Below are 23777 nucleotides of genomic sequence, written 5' to 3'. Positions count from 1 at the left end.
GGCCCAAGTTATATTTTAATTAATGGGCCTCTAATGATGGTCCATTATAGATGACATCATATTGAGGGTAAATTTTTCTCACTAAATCTAAATGAGATCATATTTTTCTTATTTTTGATAATTCATTTTGTTAATTAAGAATTGTTGTGGCACCAAACCGTTTTTAGGAATATTAGAAAACTTCTTTTGGTGTAAGAAAATAAATACATAATTGTTCATTGGATTATATAAAATGTTTAAATTATAGTATACTTAACTAGATTAGGATCCGCGGTACACCACGGGCCAAAATTATTTATAACTAAAATATTTAAATTATAAGTTGTATTTATTGCAAAAGTATATTATAATTATATAATAATTGTTAAATAAACTATATAATACCGCAATATAATTTATTTTTTACATAATATTTACTTAATTAATTAATTTAATTAGATATGTCTATTCGTGACTATAGTCATAAAAATCAATTTAATTTTTTTTACATAATATTTACTTAATCAATATAATTTATTTTTTACAAAATATTTACAAAATAATGAAATGATGTTTTACCCGTGTAACACCGAATTAATGATACTTTTTAATTTATATAAATATCGATAAAACCTGTCCCGCTATATAAGCCTGTCCCGAGATATTTTAACTCACACTATATCATATTAATTTTTAATATTTATTGTGTATGTACGATATGATATTTATCATATTTAAATTTTTAAAAGTTTTAAATATTTTTCATATTTAACCTTTTAAAAATCTTTAAAATAAAGAACCGGAATAAACCAAATAAAAGTTTTTAAAGTTTGAATGTCTGATAAATCAAGGTTTCTACTCATTTGTTTTTTTTTTTGGGTAGAACACTGGGAGGTTAAGCTCCCAGCAGTATTATTATTAAAGAAAAAGAGAAAAACTACACCCGAACTCAGCGTAGACAAGAAGTGCCAATTACATCGTCTCTCAAAATCGAAACAATATCAGAAGGAACTGAAAGCAAAGAATGAAAACCTAATGGTAAAGAGAATGCATAGTTTGCTAACCCATCCGCAAGACGGTTAGCTTCCCTATACACATGGGAAATACGGACTATCTAGTCCCTCGCAATAAAGCCATGGCACAAGCGTACCAGGAAGGACAGCGGATGGGTTTCCCCAATCCCTGTCGTTAGAAAACCAACCACAATCTCAGAGTCCACCTCGAGCTCCACTCTTGTTACTCGCTTCTCCCAAGCAATAACCAAACCATAATATACCCCCATAATTCTGCCAATGGTGCAGTGCATCGACCAATGTTGAGCGAAAACCCTCCACACCATTCACCTGCAGAGTTCCCGCAACACTCCTCCTGCTGTAGCCGGACCAGGATTACCATGAGATGCTCCATCAGTGTTTATCTTAAACCAACCCTCTGCCGGAGCAACCCAACTAATCCTTCTCTCCACCCTGTCCACAACATTCTGTTGAACTGCTCTTCTCCTATTGGCTGCAGAGACCTCCTTCGAAAGATCCTTAAGAAAACGAATTCGATCACGGCACAACCTATTATCCCCAAAAACATTCCCACATCTCCACTTCCATCCCCACCAGACCGCAATGGCAAAGGTCGTAGACCAAACCCCCACCTCTGAAGTTGAAGAATCTCCCAAATTCTCATACAACCACCCTAATAGTGAAGCAGCAAAGAAACTCGACCTCTTGCGCAACGGGACAAGTCGATTCCATACTCCTGCCATGGCCTGGCAATCACGAAGTACATGAGTTATGCTCTCTACTCCACCCTTGCATACCTAACAGAGATCAGTATCGCTTAGATGTCTTCTCCTTCTTTCCGCATTGGTCATTATCACTTGATTCGCTACAAGCCATAAAAAGCACTTCACTCGTTCTGGAGCGACTAGTCGCCAAATACGTTCAAATAAACCTCCCATGTTCTGACTAGGGGTCGCATCTCCTGTCAACAACTGATAGGCTGACTTCACTGTAAACTGACCATCAGCCGTGTTCCCCCATGCTAAACGGTCACTGGCTCCGGTAACACTGTCCACAACGATTGACGGGAGACTAAGTTTAACCTCCTCGGGAAGGAAAGGGTTAGGTTTCTACTCATTTGTATTCAAAATCATTTTGGTCTCTTTTATAGTATGACTCTAAACCATTGCCCAATTTTTTTAGATAATGTGAGATATTGTACCAGTATTTTTTATTCATCTATTGAGTAATATATGTCCGTTTTTTAAATTTTGTATTACATCATATGCAGGAAAAAATCACAATTTTATTAACTAAATGTATTATAGAATAATTCAAGATAATTTAAATATAAATTTAAATAAAAATGAAAGGGAATCATATATTTATGTTTGAATGAGGTAGAAAGATTTCTTTATTTTTTTAAATCTTACCTATAACTAATTTTGAAGTTTTGGTAACTAATATTAACTAATTTTGAAGTTTTGGTAACTAATATTAAAGTCAATGCATTAAATGTAAAAACTTTTCAAAAAATATTTTTGAGCAAAAACTGCTACAAAAATACTAGTATAGATACAATTTTGTTTTAGTGTTAAATGCTATTCTTAAAACTTTATGCCAATCTCGATATTGCGATTCCAAAGCAAGTATATGGCAATGATGTGATTTTACAAATTTTGCTGTCACAAAATTATTCCGAAATGATGCCAATCGTTACTCCACTACTAACTACTCCGAGGCAAAAATTGTAACTTTGGCTCCAAATCTTGATTCTATAATTTCTATGAGTTCATTGCAAACTTATTTTTTTATCTATTAGTAATTTCTAATGCCAAATTACAAACTTTCCAATTTGTCAAAAATTCTGAATTCGTGATTCGGACGAAAAAAAATCAAAATTGTTTATTAGCGGATGTAAATAACATGCATGCGATACGAGTCAAAAAGACATTTGGTTTCAACTTTCAACATAAAATCGAATGTCTACTATTTTCAAGCGAAATCATGATTCTGGAACCAAACTATCATGTGTGTTATAACTTAGTTGGAGTTAGGGGTGTCAATCGGGCTGGCCCGGCCCCGCCCAGTCCGAAACCCGTAAAGCCCACATATGTTTGAGCCCGGCCCGGCCCGGCCCGAAATATTTCCGAGCCTATATTTCAAAGCCCGAATCCGGCCCTAACAGGGCTACAAGGCTTTTCGGGCTTTTTCGGGCTTATCTTATCCATCAAAAGTTCAAACTTATAAGTCTTAAAAAATAGTGTTTGAAAGTGCACTATAAAAAAAATCAATCAAAAATTTAATAACTCATCTATATTCACTACAACCAACTTAATTTAATAGAAAATGTTTAAAACTAAATAAAATTTCGATACTTTAACCAAATAGACCAATATATAATTCATATAAAATATCATTAATAAAAAATTTAAAGTATAAAATATGATTATTGAGTAAATATGAAAACTAGGATTAGAGTTTAAAACTTTATTTACAATAAATTGTTAATCAAATATTACAATCAAACAAAAAGGTACAAATATATTTGTTAAAGGGCTTTTCGGGCTGGCCCGAGCCCGGTCGGGCTAAGCCCGAAAAGCCCTACAACCCAAACAGGCTGAGTCCAAAAGACCCGATTTTTTCTGGACATATTTATTTAAGTCCGAGCCCGGTGTTTTTCAGGGCCGGGCCAGGCCAGCCCGCGGGCTTTGGCCCTAATTGACATGCCTAGTTGGAGTCTATCAGGTCATGTATATATATCTGATACTCAATCATTTGTTATCAGTAGACAAAGCTCATTACTACACTAAAATGAACCCTACTAATTATGGGCATAAGTACCATAACCAAGTTCCTCGTTAACAAAAAATAAATGAACCTATTAATTTCACTAAGCTTTAAAATACTAGTATATCATGGCTTCAATACTTAAAGATTTTAACCATCATCTACCTAGAAATAAGCATTACGTTAGATCCTCATTAATTAATTTTTGTTAACAATGGGCGGTGCAAAGGTAATTAAGGATTGTGTAAGAGTGCAAAGAATAATTAATCGAAAAAGGGGGAAAAAAACAATGGTGGACGAGTTGTGCTAGCTACATCACAAGATGATGATTAAGACAAATAATGATTAGGGCTATAAATATTCCCAAGTGGGTTGACGGGCCCGACCAGGATGGTCTAATATCCATCCTCGAAGAAAACACACGCCTATGTCTACTAGTTACTAGTATATGACTAATTAATTTAGGCATTTAAATATCAAAAAGAATTTATGCTAGACTAAAGAATATGTTATGCATAAATCATGACATCGATGTCTTCATTTGGTTGCCGAAAGACATTAAAGAAGTTAGATGTCCGAAAAAAATAATAATTCAAATTCTATATATAGCTCGATTTTAATTAAGGTTTTGAATAACAAAACAATCTAGTAATAGTAAAAAAAAAACAAAGAAATATATAGTTTGATAGTGTGTATTTATCTACCGGGACAGTGAGTTAATGCTATCTCAGTTCTCATGAGTGTTTTTCAACGTCATTGATGAACATATACTACTATTAATTTACAGATTTCAGAAAACCATAGATATTTGAATTGCTTTTCTTTATTTTTTTTTCTTGTTAGATAGTTTTGGAAGCAATGTACGTCGCATTCATTCATGGTCACGACAAGGATCGATCACTGTGAATATCTATACACAGCATTTACTGAAAAGGGTTGGTTTCTATCATAACTCATAAGCATGCGTAATCTGGTTCGAAGCTATATATGACTAAGGTTTTGCAGGCTGATGACTTGTCATTAATAGTTTAATACCAATACCATCATGCATATCTTGGGATTAATTAACTTGGTTCGTCTAGTTGGAAATTGAAATATAGTTCAATAGAATCCGCAGAAAGAAGAAAAACTACCAACTCATAGTAATTTAGTGGTTAAAAGAGAAATTTAGATAACAAAATTATTTTTTCTTTTGTTGCAATTTTTAGTCATGGTTAGCAACGTTTATGTATCAACTAATCACGGGTTTGACGATTAGGCTAAATCTTGGTTTGAGAACTTCATGTTATTTTATGATGGATGAACAAATAAAACCCATATATAATAAATATATATAAATTGAAGTGATAAAGTTTTACTAAAAAATCCTAGTTGCAAACCGAACACAAAAAATTTTCATATATATTAATTATTAATATGTGTGTGTGTGCATCGCACTTCCACAAATGATATGATATGTTAAGATGGTCAACCTCACAATGATATCAAAAAATTGTATCAATACTTTGCTCCACTCACAAAAAGAGAATTGTTTGGGTAACTAATTAACTAGTAATCATTGAACACGTATTTTTATAGTAATGACTTTTTTACTATAGTTGTATTACCCGCCGTTTTATTATTCGTGGGGTTATATTCGATTTCTAAATGTGCACCATATTGATACTGATATTATTCGACCGAACGTTGTTTTTGTTTTTAATCAGGTCTGATTACGTTTTTCTAAAATCGAATTTATTAAATAAATAGGGTATTATTCTTCAAAGTTTTATTGTTTTGTTTATTTGGTCAGTTGGTCTAAGTTTCGTACAATGTTTTAAATTCTCAAAAATACGATCTATGTGAAAGAAAAAGTAATCTATTTAGCTGCTATATATTATTTTGTTGAAAGGTTATATCTATTAATTAAGAAAAAATAAGATTAGAGATATAAAAATGATCACTTACAAAATAAATATAAATAATAAAAAGATACAGAAAAAATAATAATAATAAAAAGATACCTTGACACAAAGAGTGGGAATAGATTATTTAACTAAAAAACAATCGAATAAAATCAGCAAAGGAACCAAAAGGTCTACTAGTGATTTGACCATAAACATGAATGTAATCTCCTTTATTCGAGAGTACTTTAGAAAAATTATAGAGAAAAAGAGGTTTAAAACTTTAAATACACAATTAAAAACTATGATAATTCAGTAAACTTTATTGAATGGAAAAGTGTAAATAAAAGTTTTTAAAAATAAGAAAATAAGAATCCAACATTGATCTCACAGCCACACTGATAAAAAAATACATTGAAATCATGAAAACTCAAAATATTTATCAAAAACCTTACAATAGTATTCTGGTTAACTCATTTGGTCTAGTCCTGGGCAAAATACCCGAACCCAAAAATTCGACCCGAACCCGATCCGAAAAACCCGATCCGAACCCGTATCCGAAGTTTTAAAATACCCGAATGGGTCTAGGATCTATTAGAATCAGATATCCAAACCCGATCGGGTATTATCCGATATCCGAACGGATACCCAAACTAACCCGAACATATATCCTCTTTTTAATAAAAGGGAAGTACACAACTTAAGTTTTGTAGACTTTATAAAAAATATAAATGGTTACAAATGCATACTAATAGGTTATATATAAGATATACATTAACCATATACTCTTCATAAGATAACTCTTTATATATAGATAATAAATAATAAATTCATAAATCGTGGAGTATATAGATAATAAATAATAAATCCATAAATCGTGGAGCAAATATATCATTAAGATCACAACATAGTTATTTCAAATGATCTTCTTTTTAATAAAAGAAAAGTACATAACATAGTTTATATTATTTATATTATAATATAAAATAAAGAGAAGTACACAATATAGTTTATATTATAGTGATTAAATTATATTATTTAATTTAAAATTATAATCGCGGAGTTATTTCAAATAATCTCCTTTTTAATAAAAAGAAGTACACAATATAGTTTTTGTAGACTTTATATTTTTAATTAATTATAAATGATTACAAATAGGTTATAGATTAATTCATATATTAATGGTTACACCTAAATATTGGGTGCAACCTTAATTGGAGATATTCCAAATTGATAATTGATATATTAATGGTAATAAATAAAATCATGGATCTTTCAAACTGTATTTTCAGAAGATTTTAGTCATATATCAAGTTGTTTCCAAAGATCTTTAAACATAATATTAGAAATTTACTTTCCATAGATTTTATTGATAAACCATAACGTTCAATAAAAATTAGGACCATGCTAGAGCACAGATTGAATTTTGTTTTTATATTATAATTTTAAGACTTACAAACTCAAACATGAGTTACATTTTTATATACTCTAACACGGAAGCTGCTGGACACACTCTAGCACGGATTAATAATTTTATATACTCTAACACGGGTTAAAATTAACAATATAAAACTTACATAATACATTTACATTTCATGAATAATATTTACAATAAAAATTATTTGCATGAGTTGCATCCAAATAATATTATATACAATTACATATATAATATTTTAAGAATAACAAAATATATTTCAACCCGTGCTGTAGCACGGGTCCAAATCTAGTAAATATTACTATTAAACCAGTGCAAAATAATCACTAGTGTGACTTGAACCCAACACCTAAGGTATCTAGTAATTGCACTGTAACCATTCTGCCACTTTAATCTTTTTGACTAATACTAAACTTCAAGTATTTAGTTATTACTAAATGCAACTTTTTTTTTGGAATTTTAGATATGAAAAATTCTACTTAATAGATTTTTAATTGCATTTTTTTTATTTCACACTCATGAATTCTGGATACCAAAATATTATTTTTACATATTAAAAAAATATATAAAATGAAAAATACAAAACAAAATAGGTCGTTTTCAACAAAAAATGTGTTTGCCATAGTTTTTTTTCACCTTTTTATATCGGAGTCGGAGAGATTTAAATTTAGATTTGTTTGGAATTCGAATTGAATTCAAGTATTTTGTTAAGTTTAAGATGTAAATATTTAAAACCGAACTCAAATCTAAAATATATTTTGGGTAATTGGATACCCGAACCCGATCCGAATCCGATGGGTGTTTATCCGAACCCGACCCGAATAGTAGAAATACCCGAATGGGTCTAGGACTCCTTTACCGAAATACCCGAAAATCCGAAATACCTGACCCGAACCCGAATGGGTATCCGAATGCCCAGGGCTAATTTGGTCTTATATATATATTTTAGATACTTCTGATCAAATTAACTCTAGAAGTTTTCACACTCCTTAATACTGTTTGAGCCTAGGTTTTAGTGGACGTAGAAATCATAGTATTTACGTGTCATGAATAGAATGTAAGCATCCTTAGTGAGTTTTTTCTGTTTTGCAAATAAACATATCAAATCGTTGAAAAATAAATGTAAATTTTTTTGGTGTGACATAATATCAAAGGAACAATCACGTGCTAGTGATTATCCAACAATGGTTGATAGGGAGAAAAAGACAAACAAAAACACATTTAAAAGATCGGTCTCTCACGCTTTGTCCCGTCGATTATTTTCATATACGTTTCCAACAAAAGAAAGAAAAAAAAAACTGCTTTACACTGTCACGATGAATGCGAATCTTGTTGTAAAACAAGTTAGATTAATCCATCAACATCATCACACATGTCTTTACCATGTTAATAAATAGGATGACTCATAACCCTTTCATTCCACTATAAATATGAATTGTACAATATGAGAAAGTGTTAATAAGAATACAAAAAAAAGCCTTTACTCTCCCCCACTCTCTCGTAGCTCTCTTCTCTCTCCCTCTCTTTAATATTTCTTTTTTTTACTTTATAAAAAACTATATACACATATAGGTGTATTATAGTTATAGTTTATATTACGTTATCAGCACGATCGTCTCTCTGCTTGAACCGATCCAACCGTTTCTATACAGATCACTCTTTTGAGGTAACATCTAATTTATGTCGAATTTGTTTATTTAAAATTTATTTAAATTCCTTTAAATTCAAGAATATATATATGAGATATTTATGGAGTAAAAAGACTATGTCTTCTCCTTGATCATAATGGTAGGCACTGCCTCCTTGATCATATAGATCTACATTCTTGATCAGAAAGATAGGCTCTGCCTTCTCGATCATATGTTAAGATTTATATTATATTATGGAAGGCTCTGCCTCCTCAAAATCTCATAAATAAATTAATAATGGACTTATTATTCATGTAGATAATTATGTCAAATCTCGCCAGACTCGAAATTCTTGCCCTTGATGTATCTGGAAAAAATTATATGACATGGGCATCGGATGCACGAATGCATCTAAGATCGGATGGGCTTTTAAGCACCATCGATCCGTCGAAAACGACGTCAGATGAGGATAAGGCCAAGGCCATGGTGTTTTTACGCCACCACCTCCACGATAATCTGAAAAACGAGTACATCACAAAAGAAGATCCTGTAGATCTTTGGCAATCACTCAAAGATAGGTTTGATCACCAGAAATATGTGATCTTACCAAAGGCTAGACATGAGTGGTTAAATCTCCGGTTTTTGGATTACAAAAGTGTTGGGGAATTTAATTCCGCTATGTTCGGAATCACCTCTAGGATGGCTTTGTGTGGCGAAGAAGTGAGCGATTATGATATGATCGAAAAAAACGCTCTCAACTTTTCATCCTGGAAATGTAATCCTACAAGAACAATACCGGACCAAAGGATACACTCGATTTTCTGAGTTAATGCACGTTCTTCTTGTTGCTGAACAAAATAATCAACTCGTGATGCTGAATCATCAAACTCGCCCAACTGGATCAGCTCCACTTCTAGAAGTGAATGTTGCTTCATCCAGTTATAATTGGCAAGGACGAGGACGCGGACGCGGTCGAGGCCGTGGCCGTGGTCGTGGGCGTGGAGGAGGTCGTGGCCGAGGTAGAGGAAGAGGTCACTATTCTAATAGCTTCAACGCTGGCAAAGCCAACAACGATCTTCATGTAAATGATGCCAGCCGCATTATAAAGAAAAAAGATGAGAGTATTTGTTACAGATGCGGCATGAAAGGTCATTGGTACCAAACTTGTCGTATACCAAAGCATTTGGCCGATCTATATCAAGCGTCTCAAAAGGAAAAAGAAAGAGACGTTGAGACCAATCTCATCTCAAATGAAGCTGGACCTTCCTACCATGGTCTCAATGATGAAACTCATCTGGATATCGCAGATTTCCTCGTCAATCAAGAGAGCGGAAAATCATGCGATTAAAATCTTTATGTAAAATAATGCTTGTAAAACTTTTGGTGTTTAAAGTCTTTTTGTAATATATTTTAAATCTCCTAAGACTTTGTTATATATTAATGCATATTCTATGAATGTTTTATCTCCAGAAAATGTCAACTTTTGAGATTGAGGATGAAGAAATGTGTCTAGCAGATAGTGCTACTACGCACTCAATATTTAGAGATAAAAAATATTTCTCCTCTCTCAAAATAAATGACTCTGCTAAAGGCGTGAGCACTATATCTGGAAATGCAAAGATTATAATGGGCTTTGGCGAAGCCAATTTTTCAATGCCAAGGGGAACAAAATTTGAAATAAAAGATGCATTATATTCCCCTAAGTCTCAACGAAACTTGATAAGTTTCAGAGATATCCGAAGAAATGGATATCATATAAAGACTATGAATAAGAATGGCATTGAATATCTTTGCATCAAATCCGAGGAAAAACATATATTGGAAGAGTTACCAATGTTATCCTCTGGATTATATTGCACAAAAATAAATGTATTCGCATCGTATGTTACAGTAAACTCAAAGTTTACTAATACGTTTAAGATTTGGCATGAGAGACTTGGACATCCTGGTTCAATCATGATGCGAAAAATTGTGCAAAATTCTAATGGCCACCCGTTAAAAAACCAGAAAATTTATTGTTCTGGTGAATTTTCATGTGATGCATGTTCTCAAGGAAAACTCATAATTAGGCCATCGCAACCCAAAGTCGGAAATGAAATGCCAATATTCTTAGAGAGAATACATGGTGATATATGTGGACCTATTCACCCTTCATGCGGACTATTTTGTTATTTTATGGTAATGATTGACGCATCTAGTAGATGGTCATATGTGTGTCTTTTGACAACACGAAATACGGCTTTCGCAAAATTCATTTCCCAAATAATCAGGTTAAAAGCACAATTCCCTGATTATGCCATAAAGAAAGTAAGGCTTGATAATGCTGGTGAATTCACTTCACAAGCTTTTAATGAATATTGTATGTCAATGGGAATTGATGTTGAACATCCGGTCCCTCATGTTCATACACAAAATGGCATGGCCGAATCTTTGATTAAACGGTTACAACTCATTGCTAGACCGTTGATATTGAGAACAAAACTCCCAATTTCTATATGGGGTCATGCTATATTGCATGCTGCAGCGTTGGTCCAAATACGACCAAGTGCATACAATACATATTCCCCTTTACAATTAACGTCTGGTCAAGAACCAAATATTTCTCATCTCCGTGTTTTTGGATGTGCGGTTTATGTTCCTATAGCCTCACCGCAAAGAACAAAAATGGGGCCACAAAGGAGATTGGGAATATACGTCGGTTATGCATCACCGAGTATCATAAATTATCTTGAACCACAAACTGGTGATATGTTTACAGCACGTTTTGCTGATTGCCATTTTAATGAAGATGAATTTCCAGCGTTAGGGGGAGGAATTAAACAGGTACCAAAAGAGATTACATGGAATACACCATCTTTGGTACATCTTGATCCCCCTACGAATCAACGTGAGCTGGAAGTTCAGAAAATTCTACATTTACAAAATTTGGCAAATCAATTACCAGACGCGTTCACAGATACAAAAAGGGTGACAAAATCCCATATTCCCGCTGCAAATGCACCATCAAGAGTTGAAATTCCTAGAGAGGAAATCAATGGGAAAAAGGTTAATGAGCCTAAAGTTCAATTGAAACAGGGGAGGCCAATAGGTTCTAAAGATAAAAATCCCCGAAAGAAAAAGAAAATGGGAGACGAAAATGAAAAGGTTCAAGAGGAACCAAGTGAAGAGAAAAGTCATCAGGAAGATGATACAGAAAATTATGAGATCTCTATTAACTATGCCCAAGATGGAAAATTATGGGCTAGAGATGAAATCGATGATGAAAATGAAATATTTTCTTTTTCTGTATCTAAAGAGATTGATTATGAAAATGATGATCCTGATCCAAGGTCTGTGTCAGAGTGCCAACAAAGGCCTGACTGGGAGAAATGGAAAAGTGCAATGCAAACTGAATTGTTCTCCCTTAACAAAAGAAATGTCTTCGGACCTATTGTCACTGCATCTAATGATATAAAACCTGTTGGGTGCAAGTGGGTTTTCGTGAGAAAGAGAAATGAGAAAGATGAGATAACACGATATAAAGCCCGACTTGTTGCACAAGGTTTTTCTCAAAGGCCGGGAGTTGATTATGAGGAAACATATTCTCCGGTCATGGATGCAATTACATTCAGATACTTAATGAGTCTAACAGCTTCTAATAATTTAGAAATGTACCTTATGGATGTAGTGACAGCGTATTTATATGGATCATTGGATAATGAAATACACATGAAAATTCCAGAAGGATTTAAGGTTCCTGAGACTTTAAAGGAAAAGCCTAATGAGATATATGCGGTAAAATTACAGCGATCACTTTACGGATTAAAACAATCCGGACGCATGTGGTATAATCGCTTAAGCGATTACTTATTGAAGAAAGGGTATGTAAATAATGAAATATGCCCTTACGTCTTTATAAAGAAATCCTCATCGGGATTTGTGATCATTGTTGTATATGTTGATGATCTCAATATAATTGGAACTCAAAAGGAGATTGATGATGCTAGAACTCATATGAAAGAAGAGTTCGAAATGAAAGATCTTGGAAAGACAAAATTTTGTCTCGGTCTTCAAATAGAACATCTCCAAGATGGATTATTTGTGCATCAGTCAAATTATACGAAAAAGATTCTAAAGCGCTTTTATATGGATAAAGCGACTCCTTTGAGTACTCCAATGGTCGGTAGGTCCCTGAATGTTGACACAGATCCATTCAGACCTTGTGAAGAGAATGAAAAAATACTTGGTCCTGAAGTACCTTATATGAGTGCTATCGGTGGACTTATGTATCTTGCAAATTGTACCCGACCAGACATTGCATTTGCAACTAATTTACTTGCAAGATACAACTCAGCTCCTACCCGCAGGCACTGGAATGGAATTAAGCACATATTCCGCTATCTTCAAGGTACGATTGACTTGGGATTGTTGTATCGTAGAAACTCTGCGTTTGGTCTAGTTGGTTTTGCAGATGCAGGATATTTATCGGATCCACATAAATCTCGATCCCAAACTGGATACGTTTTCACAATTGGAGGAACTGCAATCTCGTGGCGCTCACAGAAACAGACTTTGGTCGCCACTTCCTCAAATCATGCAGAAATAATTGCTCTTCATGAAGCATCGAGGGAATGTGTATGGCTCAGATCAATGACTAACCACATACATGGATCAAGTGGAATAGTCACCAAGAAAGAACCAACAACATTATTCGAAGACAATGCTGCTTGTGTTGCCCAAATCAAAGAAGGTTACATCAAGAGCGACAGAATAGAGCATATACCTCCAAGATTTTTCTCCTACACTCAAGAACTCGAGCAAAAGAAGGAAGTTGAAATTCAACACATCCGCTCAAGTGACAATGCAGCAGATCTCTTTACAAAATCGCTTCCGACTACCATGTTCAGAAAGCATATTCATAGTATCGGGATGCGTCATCTACGAGATCTTTGAAGAAAAGACCACTCATATCTTTTCCAGGGGGAGATTACGTCACTGTACTCTTTTTCCCTTGTCATGGTTTTTATCCCAATGAGTTTTTCCATTATAAGGTTTTTAACGAGGCAGTACGTAGTTCTTTAGTGATGGATAATAAAGGGGGAGTGTTGTAAAACAAGTTGATTAATCCATCAACACATGTCATCACACATGTCTTTACCATGTTAATAAATAGGATGACTCATAACCCTTTCATTCCACTATAAATATGAATTGTACAATGTGAGAAAGTGTTAATAAGAATACAAAAAAAAGCCTTTACTCTCCCCCACTCTCTCGTAGCTCTCTTCTCTCTCCCTCTCTTTAATATTTCTTCTTTTACTTTATAAAAAACTATATACACATATAGGTGTATTATAGTTATAGTTTATATTAAATCTGATTTAGTTGGTTTATATGATGTAATTGTTGATTTCTTTGGATATTAATAGAAAGATTGATTGATATGGTTCAAAAGATTATATATGAGCGATGGTGATGAGCAAACGAATTTTAGGTACTATAGATTTTTTTTTTTTTTTAAATTCTTCACGTCCAATATTTTAATCAAAACTTTTTTTGCAGTCACTAATTTCCCATAATATTGATAACTAGTATTAGACATCAATTGACAAAAATAAATGAATATATAGACATCGGAGACTCTTACTATCCAAACAATTTTAAGTATAATTAGTTGAGAATCTTCTAATCACCCTTTAATTTAGTACTACATCTTGAAACTAATTTGAGATTTATTATCGATTCTTTCAAATACCATCAAGTTATGCTGTTTCAATTCATGATGTAGGCAATGGGTGTTGAACCACGTAAACTAATGGGCTATTTTTTTTTTTTTTTTTTTTTTTGCAACTAATTCTTGAGCTCAAACTCAAACAATTACACGTAAAATAGCACTATCGAACAAATTTGATGTGCGAGGAAAATAGCAAAAACATTAAATCAACATTATGATATTTTAACTTTTGTTTCTTAACGCGCCAATTTTTATGCGTTACATTGATCCACAAAACAATAGTTTGTAAAGGTATAAAGAACACATTCACATAACCCGCTTGGAAACGTGCCAAGCAAACATTTTTTATTCAATCTTATATGAAAACTCTTGTTTATTACGTGTAGATCTAAAAGAGTTTAAAACACACTCACCTTGTAAGCCTTTTTATGAATACTTGAAGGTTACGAATCTCACAAACTTTCTTTTTATACTCGCACACAAGATCTCTAACCTAAATTTTTGTGCATCCTAACAAAAAGGAAATATCCTTGATCTCCAAGAATATTACTTCATAATTCTCTTAACGAGATATACACTTATATCTTCGAGTATATCACGAGTGCTTCTTTCTTCCAAATCCCGTGGCTCATCATTTTGTCCAACAATCTTTCTCCACATCAACACTTCATGTCACGTCAGCTAATCAGACCTCTGGGACTCTCCTCAGCATCGTGTCACTGTCAGAACTCTGATGCACTTTCATAGTTTTCTGAAGGGTCGTGAATGTTGGTGCAAATGGTACAACATATTTATTTCATTATATGTTGCAAAAAAAAAATCATTATATTATCAGCAACCACATTTTATTCTTAGCTTTAACTAAACAAAAAGAAATCAATTATGAATTTAGTATTTTTGTAATGACATTTATGGATTTCGTTATTTTGTCTAAAATTTTATAGTTTTACAATTTTTAATCTATATAATATGATTAAACATGCATTTGACATGTTATGTTTGGTTTATACGGTTTTATCTTAGAGTTTAGTATTTGTTATAAAAGATGTAGTTTAGCAAAAAAAATCACAAGATATAGATATTTCTAAGTGTTGAAAAATGGCATATCCATAAAATTATAGTAAAAAGGCGTATTCGTAAGTTTTGCCTTAATAAATGACATTTTATGTAAGAAACCAAACAAAATAGATGTAAAACAAAGAATAGTACAATTTTAGGAATAATAAAATAACTAAAAATATAAACAATAGTTCATTCATTTGTGTGAATTAGAATGTTTAATTTCAATGAAAATAATACATGAAGATATATATATATATATATATATATATATATATACACTGATCCTGTCAATTTTATAAATAAAGTGAAAAGATCAAGTACAATTATTTAGACTGATTTACTCAGGTCTTTATATAAAAAACAGTTAATATAATTATATAATTTAAATTATTGGTTAGGGCGTAAGGGGATGGAGGGGCCAGAAAATCAAATGAGAAGAGACAAACATTACTTTGAAAGATCTTCTTTTATCGCTTTCTTCCCATCTTGTCTTTCGAATACATACGTATACACATATCATGTCATGTTATTTTGGCTCATATACTTTTCTCCCATTTAGTATCATTCTAGCAAAGTTTATTTGGTAAAATTTTTAGACTTGTAACTATTTGAATTATTAGTGATAAATGGTATATAGTTTTTTTTTCAAGTATTCACGTTTTAATGGCCCTATTCGTTTTATGATCATTGCATCAGCGATTAGCGACAGAAAATTAAACGTTAACAACAACAAAAGAACAGGTTGATGAATAGAAAAAGTGTCGCTGCGACTATTTTTAGAAGAGATGTCGGTGTTGTTAGTGTCGCTTGAAAAAACTGCAATCATTTTTATATGCGACTACATTTAAAAGTGATCATATCGGTGTCGTCCGTATTACTCCCCACATATTTAACACCCATGTTAGTTATTATTTTGAGTGGCTGATCGCTAACCCAGCGATTATAAAACAAACATGGCCAATATATATATATATACTAGATAAGGGCTCGCACGATGTGCGGGTTTAAAAATTGTTGAAAAAAATAAATCCTAAATCTTAAAAAAAATTTAAAAAAATAAAAAGTAATTTTATTTCTGAATTAAATATATAAGTAGTTTTAGTTAGAGAAAAAATCATATTTGTATTTACCTTCATACACTTATTTATATATATATATATTTTAATATATTATAACAATTATAACAATTATCCCACCAAATTTTTTGCCAAATACTCATCATTACTAATATTATTATTGTCAAATTTTAAAACATTTCAAAACTACTTAGAACTATGACCTCATCTCAAATATTCTCGAAACGTAAGTTCTTAACTTATTTCTATCCGAATAAAAAGTTCTCATATATTTCTCTAAATATCTGGATTTAAATGGTTTACGAATCAAATCCGATAGAAAACCACATAAATCAGGTTTGAAACGAATTTTAAAACGGTTTACCGTTCCAACTTCCCAAAGTACAAAATACCTTCTCAGTTACTCGATCAAGCAGCTTTTATTTCAGTACTTGTATCATTGTCATTAACCAGAAGATAAAACTCTAGATTTTGACCAAATACATCAACCACCGACTAATCTTCGAAACTTATAATGCTATTAACTGTAGAATTACTTTGGGAACTTCCATCAGTGTCTCCATCCTCGATTAATTTAGAGGGTTTTATATATTTTGATTTCATTTCATTGCATCTGATAACTTCCATTGAAGAACCCGCACAAATAAAGGATCCAAAATAGATCGGCAAAATTATACCAGGGAAAAAAAATCAAAGATCAAAGATTTTGATATAAACATGTAAATGTTTTGTAGATATAATTTTTCTTAATTAGCTGTTCCTATTACGTTTCAAAATAATAATTCTTTTGACATAACTTATATTATTTTTTTAGATTTGTTATTCACTATTTCTTGATTAATAATAATATACATGCTTAATGAATTATTATTTTTGTTTATACATGTCAAAATCTAATTGAGAAAACACATTTAATATTATTAACGTACAATGGAAAATATATTAGTTTTGTTAATTTTTCTTTCTGATTTAGGAATTTTTTTTTAAATATAAAGATGTAAATTTTATGTAGATTTAATGTTATTATCTTAATTAGCTGTTTTAAAAAATAATAATTTTTATGTTATTATTTTAATTAACTGTTTTGATAAATAATAATTTTGACACATGTTAAAATCTTATTAGTATACTTGACACGTGTCATAATCTTGTTAATGTCTAACTTTGAAAATCCAACTTTATATAATAAGATATATTATTTTGTTTTTCGTGAAAACATGACTTAAAAACATGATATATTGTGAACAATTCTTTTTTTTTTTAATAAAGGAAACAAAAAAAATCTTAAGTTTTCACTAATCTTAAAGTCTATATATATACAACAGTATATTGACGATAAAAAATCTCAAAATAAATCAACAATAGGATTATCTTAGCACTGTCTAATAGCATGTGCACAATAGCTTTTCTATAGCATATCTCACAACCAACTTAAGGTAAATATGTAATAGTAAGTAAGCTGTTCTTGATATTCATCATGATACAATTATTTACGATAGGAAAAAAAACCAATAAACAAAAAAAACAGCTGATGTGAAATGAAGAAGATAATATAAATAAAGTGAGTTATAAAAAAGATAAGAGGAGACGATGATTGGTGAGAGTGTTCACAAAAAACTTCTGATCTCATTTTGAGTGCTTTCTTAGCTAACACCGAAGATTGCATCCCACCGTTACTCCCACTTTCCACGCGTGTGTGTGTGTTGTTTTTTGTTTTCTCTTTCCATCTTATTTCACATCATATCTCTGTTTATATAAAACTCCAAAGTTTTTATTATCTTTTAGATCTACATCATCACAATATTTCAATCATAATGACCTCAATGACAAACATTATACAGATCATTATGGTGACATTATATGATACCGGAGTTAATGCAGTATAGTGAGCAGATTCACATACTAAAGATTAAAATGGATAAGTGAATTTTTTTTAATTGTTAAATAGTGACAAAACAAACAAAGGACTTTGTTAGAGAGCGGATTATTTCAATACTGACTAGTTTGTTTAGTTACTAATTCGTCACTCATTTTTAATAAAGGATAATTATAATTTTGCTTAGTTTTACACTTTTACTTTACATGTCTCTCTAACGATAAAACTATAAAATATAATATATATTCTAGATCAAAAGATCATAAGCCACACGAAAGAATGAGTAAGAGTTAATTAAAATTATATAAGAATCAGTGAGAATGACCCGAAGTTGCATCAACCGAACATTTAAGTGAATTCTTTCACATGTCATCACGATCAATACTGGTTCATAGATATGATGTATATAGAACTCAGTCCCAACCATCGCCACATCTGAATAATTAATTTGGCCGGTCGAGTAGAGCTCTAGAAAGATGAAAGTCCATGAACTTGACATAGTTGAAATGTACAATTTATTAATTCTTTTGCGTAACAATTTTATTTTGTGCTTTTTTTATATCCTGGTTTCTAATTACGAAATAATTGTATATTTGAAAAAATTAAAGAAGATTATTTGACTAAATATCTATACCGTAAATAACTATTTTATATTTAAATATTTTTGAGAAAATATAAAATTAAATCAACTTCGCGCATATGATTAACGCTTACCAATTTCTTTTAATGCGTTTTAAATTATAGTTTTTATTTTATCTTCTTTTGAAAATTAATTATAACTTTTAGTTACATATATTAAATTTAATTTATTAAATAAACGTAAATTTTAGTTTTTAACGCCAAAAAACTATTATTACTAAAATAGTGTATTAAAAGTATTAAATTATCGTAGTATTGTAAGAAAATCTTGATGATGATCCAACACAACGAAGCGAATTGAACAATCTAATGCGACTGCTTGCTAACACAGTTAAAGTATTAAGATAAATATTTTGTTGAGACACCAATTATTTACATTTTACAGCAATTTATTATGTTTTTTTAAGAGCGAGCAATTGACCTACCAAGTTATTGAGAAAAAGGGCAAACCATATAATTATAGCGAACCAGAAGTTCATGCAATAACTAATAATAACACATGGATACGTAGCCAACACCAAACCTAGGAAAGGTGTACGACCACACCGATTCTCTTATTGGATCCGACTTGAAATCTAACACATATATATGTTTCGAAAAATCTATATTTTATGAATTTACTATATATGTACATTAATACAAAAATTTAGTTCCGATCCTAAAACAATGGATCAAAAACTCATTCTTAGGCGACACCATTTTATTTAGTATGAGACAACTTTAATAATGGCAAATCTTGAATCTTGAATGTAACATATTTTTTTTTTTTTTTTTTGATAAAGTGATGAATGTAACATATTTAATTACAAGATTTACAAGATTATGTATATATATATATATATACCATGATTACTATATGATTCGTGTACACTCTATACATGTCATGTGTATATATTTTATATACTGGATACTGTGACATTTTTTCAACAATAAATTGTGAAATGGTTTTTTTTTTTTTAGACTCTTTCTTATAGAATAAGAACCATGCATCAAACCTAGCTTAGGTAAACTACGAAGATATAATATACCACTAACCTAATTATGTTTTAACTTACATATACTTCGTATAACTAAGTAAGTACTTGCTCTTGCTTTTTAATTTTGTAGTTCATTAAGAATCAAAATATAATTAGTGGCTGGGTCACACATCTACCCCTCGTTTAAACAATATGAATTTCTTAAATCAGTTCTTAATTAATTTAAACGTAATCAGGAGTCAGGAACCTGACATGAGAACAAGCACCCACCACTAGAGTGTCAGAGTGCGTGACACGTGTCGGATTCTGAACTAATATTCAAACTCACTAAATGACATTTTCTCCACCACTACGAGTCTACGACACATATCGAACTAATAGTTACTGTTTTGTACGAATAATCAAACTAATATTAGACTTTTTTTGGGGCAAAAACTACCGTACTAGACTATTCTCCCTAATTCAATAGTTTTTGTTTCTGTATATTTCATTTTTAAATCAAATACGACTACACCAATGAACAAGATTCGCATATATTATATATATATACACACATATTATATCAGAATAATGTATGTGATCTATGTATTATATACAATTATTACTTTTCTTGAATCTTTGATATATCATATATACTATAATATATAATATAAGCAAGTTGGTGGCAAAAAGTGGTGCCATCGGAGAGGATGCGCACCAAAGAAATTATCAAATTAGTAAAAGAAAATCTTAAACAATTAAATTAATAATCAGAAACAATTTTGAAAGAAGAGAAAAAAGAAAAGGCAAAGACTGTCTGGCTCCACTTGGAGTCCACACTAAAAAAGATCAAATGCTGAAATAGTACACTCTATTTATATAAAATATATGTATAGCATATTTATTATATAGTATTCTCTGAAGATAATTAGATGCTCTTTTCTTTATATTATCTGTAATTTAAATCAACGTATCAAGCAAATCGAGGGTTATGCGTTTAAGATCAAACTCTAAAAAATAGGTGTGGTACTTGGAATCATGGAATTAGCCGTGCGTGTGTAAATATTTTTATAATATAATGAAATAAGGTGAATAATTCTGTAATAGAGAGTCTTCTCTATATGAAATATATATACACGAATATGCTATATGCTAAAATAATAAATTATACTGCATATATGGGATTTTTTTTTATATTAATGGTATCTCGTTTTGAGGATTCCGGGGTAGGGAAGAAAAAATATTATTGTTTTTTTTTTTTTTTTTTTTTTTTTTTTTTTTTTTTATAAATATTTTTGGGTTAAAAGGGTTAAACGAATGAAGTTGAAAGTGAAAGGATAAGTCCCTTTCACTAAGATTTTGTTAAACGAAAAAGGAAACTATTTATAATTTATATTTGATTTAAAACTTACATGTTGTGCAAACGATTCTAGGGTTTAGTACTTGGACAGTGAAAGGATGGATGCACAGATTGAGAGTTAAACAAAAGAACAAAAGATTTAAACCGACCAATCTGTTTATATTTGCATATAATTATATAACTTTCTAAAAATATAAATATATTCATAAACATGGTTAATTAAGTTTTAAGATCTCAAAGGTTGCTTAATCCATTTAAATCAAGAGTCCTCCAACTGTTATTGGACAGAGTATATATATATATATATGTATTCAACAATTACCCACGCAAAACAAAACAAAAAAAGTTTCAGCCATTTAAACATTAATTTTCTTAGTTGCTTTAATCTTTGACAACCATTAAAAATATGAAAATTCCGGCATCCTCTAATATTCAAATAATATCTAGTCTTTATATTCGGATTCATGCAAAATTACAAGCTAGTGGGCATTATAATTCAAAGAATGACATTACATTTGAATTACATAACTAACCAAAGAATCCGAATTTTTTTTTTATCGGTGAACTTTCCACGCGAGGCGAATCAGGATGAGGAGGATCGTATTCTAACTATCATTTTACACCATAAGTAAATCTCCTTTGCCATATCATCTTAATTCTCAATCTTCCTTGATATTATAATTATATTTGATATGGGAAAACATTTGCTAACCGAATGATTCTTATGGGATAACATAAAAGAAAAATAACAAATTCGCAATGCTCGTAAACGCAACGCGACTTCTCTAAACAAAACAATTAGTACAGTGCATCTATCTTCAGTAGTTGTCGATTCTCCATAAAGCTTTGACCTTATGAGTATTATAGCCGTAACCAAGAAATACTAAAAAAAAAAAAAAAAAAAAGTGACTGCAACCTCAGCTGATAAGACAATACAGAATATAGCATAAAATATGCAAAATAAAAGTGATGGTTATAATTATATAATTGAAAAACAAATTTACAGAAAAACTAACTAACTGAACATATAATGTAGTAGGAATAACTTAGAGAACGAAAGGTATCAAAATGAATGTGACTTTTTAAAAATCTACTCATGCAAAGATGATCACATTTGTATAAATGACTATTTGTCGTCTGTCGATATATATAACGAACTAATTACCGTGGTGTATGATACTAATACCATGAATCATGGTCCATGATATCCGTAATATACAAACTAACAACGCAAATTTACTAACACATCTTCGAAAGTCGTATGATGGTAACTTCAAGCTCGTCCAAGGCTATCTAGAGACTGTTCTTTACTGCTTAATTCCATTAATGGCTGTAATATGCAACCCATTTAGGAGTTTCTTTTGTTCAAAACTGTCTGCTTTTAACTGATATAGATTACCCTTATCAAACGTAACAAGGGAATAAACAAAATATAAAACATGCAATTAGGTCTCGCAATTGAACTGGTCGGTTCCAAATAATCATGCAATGAACCTCTAGAAAACAGTCGCGATCATTTTTTTCAATTATGTTATCCTTTTTAAATAATGACAAGTGTGAATAAAATTGGCGAAGCAAAAGAAAAATTAATAATATATATTAAAAATTTAAATAGTCTCTTAAGGCCGTTTCTATATATAAAAAGGTCAAGAGATAAATAATGCACAAACATATAGAATAATAGAATACATTTTTATATGAACAACAGAATAAACTACTAAAGAAACAAGAAGGAATGTGTTTTATAATATTCTCATTTTCTGCAATTAGTAAAAAGAAAACTTATTATATAGTTCCACATGCCCCTATTGTTCTGTGTGTTGGCTCTTGTATTCAATGGCCAAGAAGGTACTATTTGCAAGAATCAGATCCTCTTTTTGATCCACATATATATGACCTCTACAAGTCGATTTAATCCAAAAAATAATTGCGTCGTTTATCTAAGATTGCTTCGCCGAAATTGTGTAATGAACGTCATAAATAGTTCCTAGGTCCGAGTACTTGAACCATGTATCTCAATAAACAATACTAGTTATTAAATGATAAATTGAGACAGCGAGTAATTAGACTAGTACACTTACTATATAAAATAATCTATTCTATAATTAGTATGATGAAAACGTTATTGTAACATATATTATTTAAGTTCAAACAAACCTAAGTGAAATAAAAAGCTTTGATCCAAACCTTAAGATTGTTTTGTTTTTCTTCTTAATTAATAAACTCACCCAAAATAAGCTTGTAATAAATAATTATACAAAAAATCATTTGCATATTAAAATTACCTATGTGATATAGTATATACGTGTCTTTACATATGTGAAGTGATTATAAAATGAAAAATTATACAAGCACTATTATCAGTATAATACTTAACTTATGTGCAGT

The 23777-nt window shown here is 31.0% G+C and overlaps 1 pseudogene; it reads left to right on the top strand.

Moving 5' to 3' along the window:
• Nucleotides 1–9031: 9031 nt before the first annotated feature.
• LOC104718045 (uncharacterized) lies at nt 9032–10181 on the top strand (annotated as a pseudogene).
• The last annotated feature ends 13596 nt before the right edge of the window (nt 10182–23777 follow it).

The sequence above is a fragment of the Camelina sativa genome, chromosome 17 (genome assembly GCF_030686135.1).
Source record: "Camelina sativa cultivar CO46 ecotype springtype chromosome 17, ASM3068613v1".
NCBI classification, from domain to species: domain Eukaryota; kingdom Viridiplantae; phylum Streptophyta; class Magnoliopsida; order Brassicales; family Brassicaceae; genus Camelina; species Camelina sativa.
This window is presented reverse-complemented; position numbering and strand designations above follow the sequence as displayed.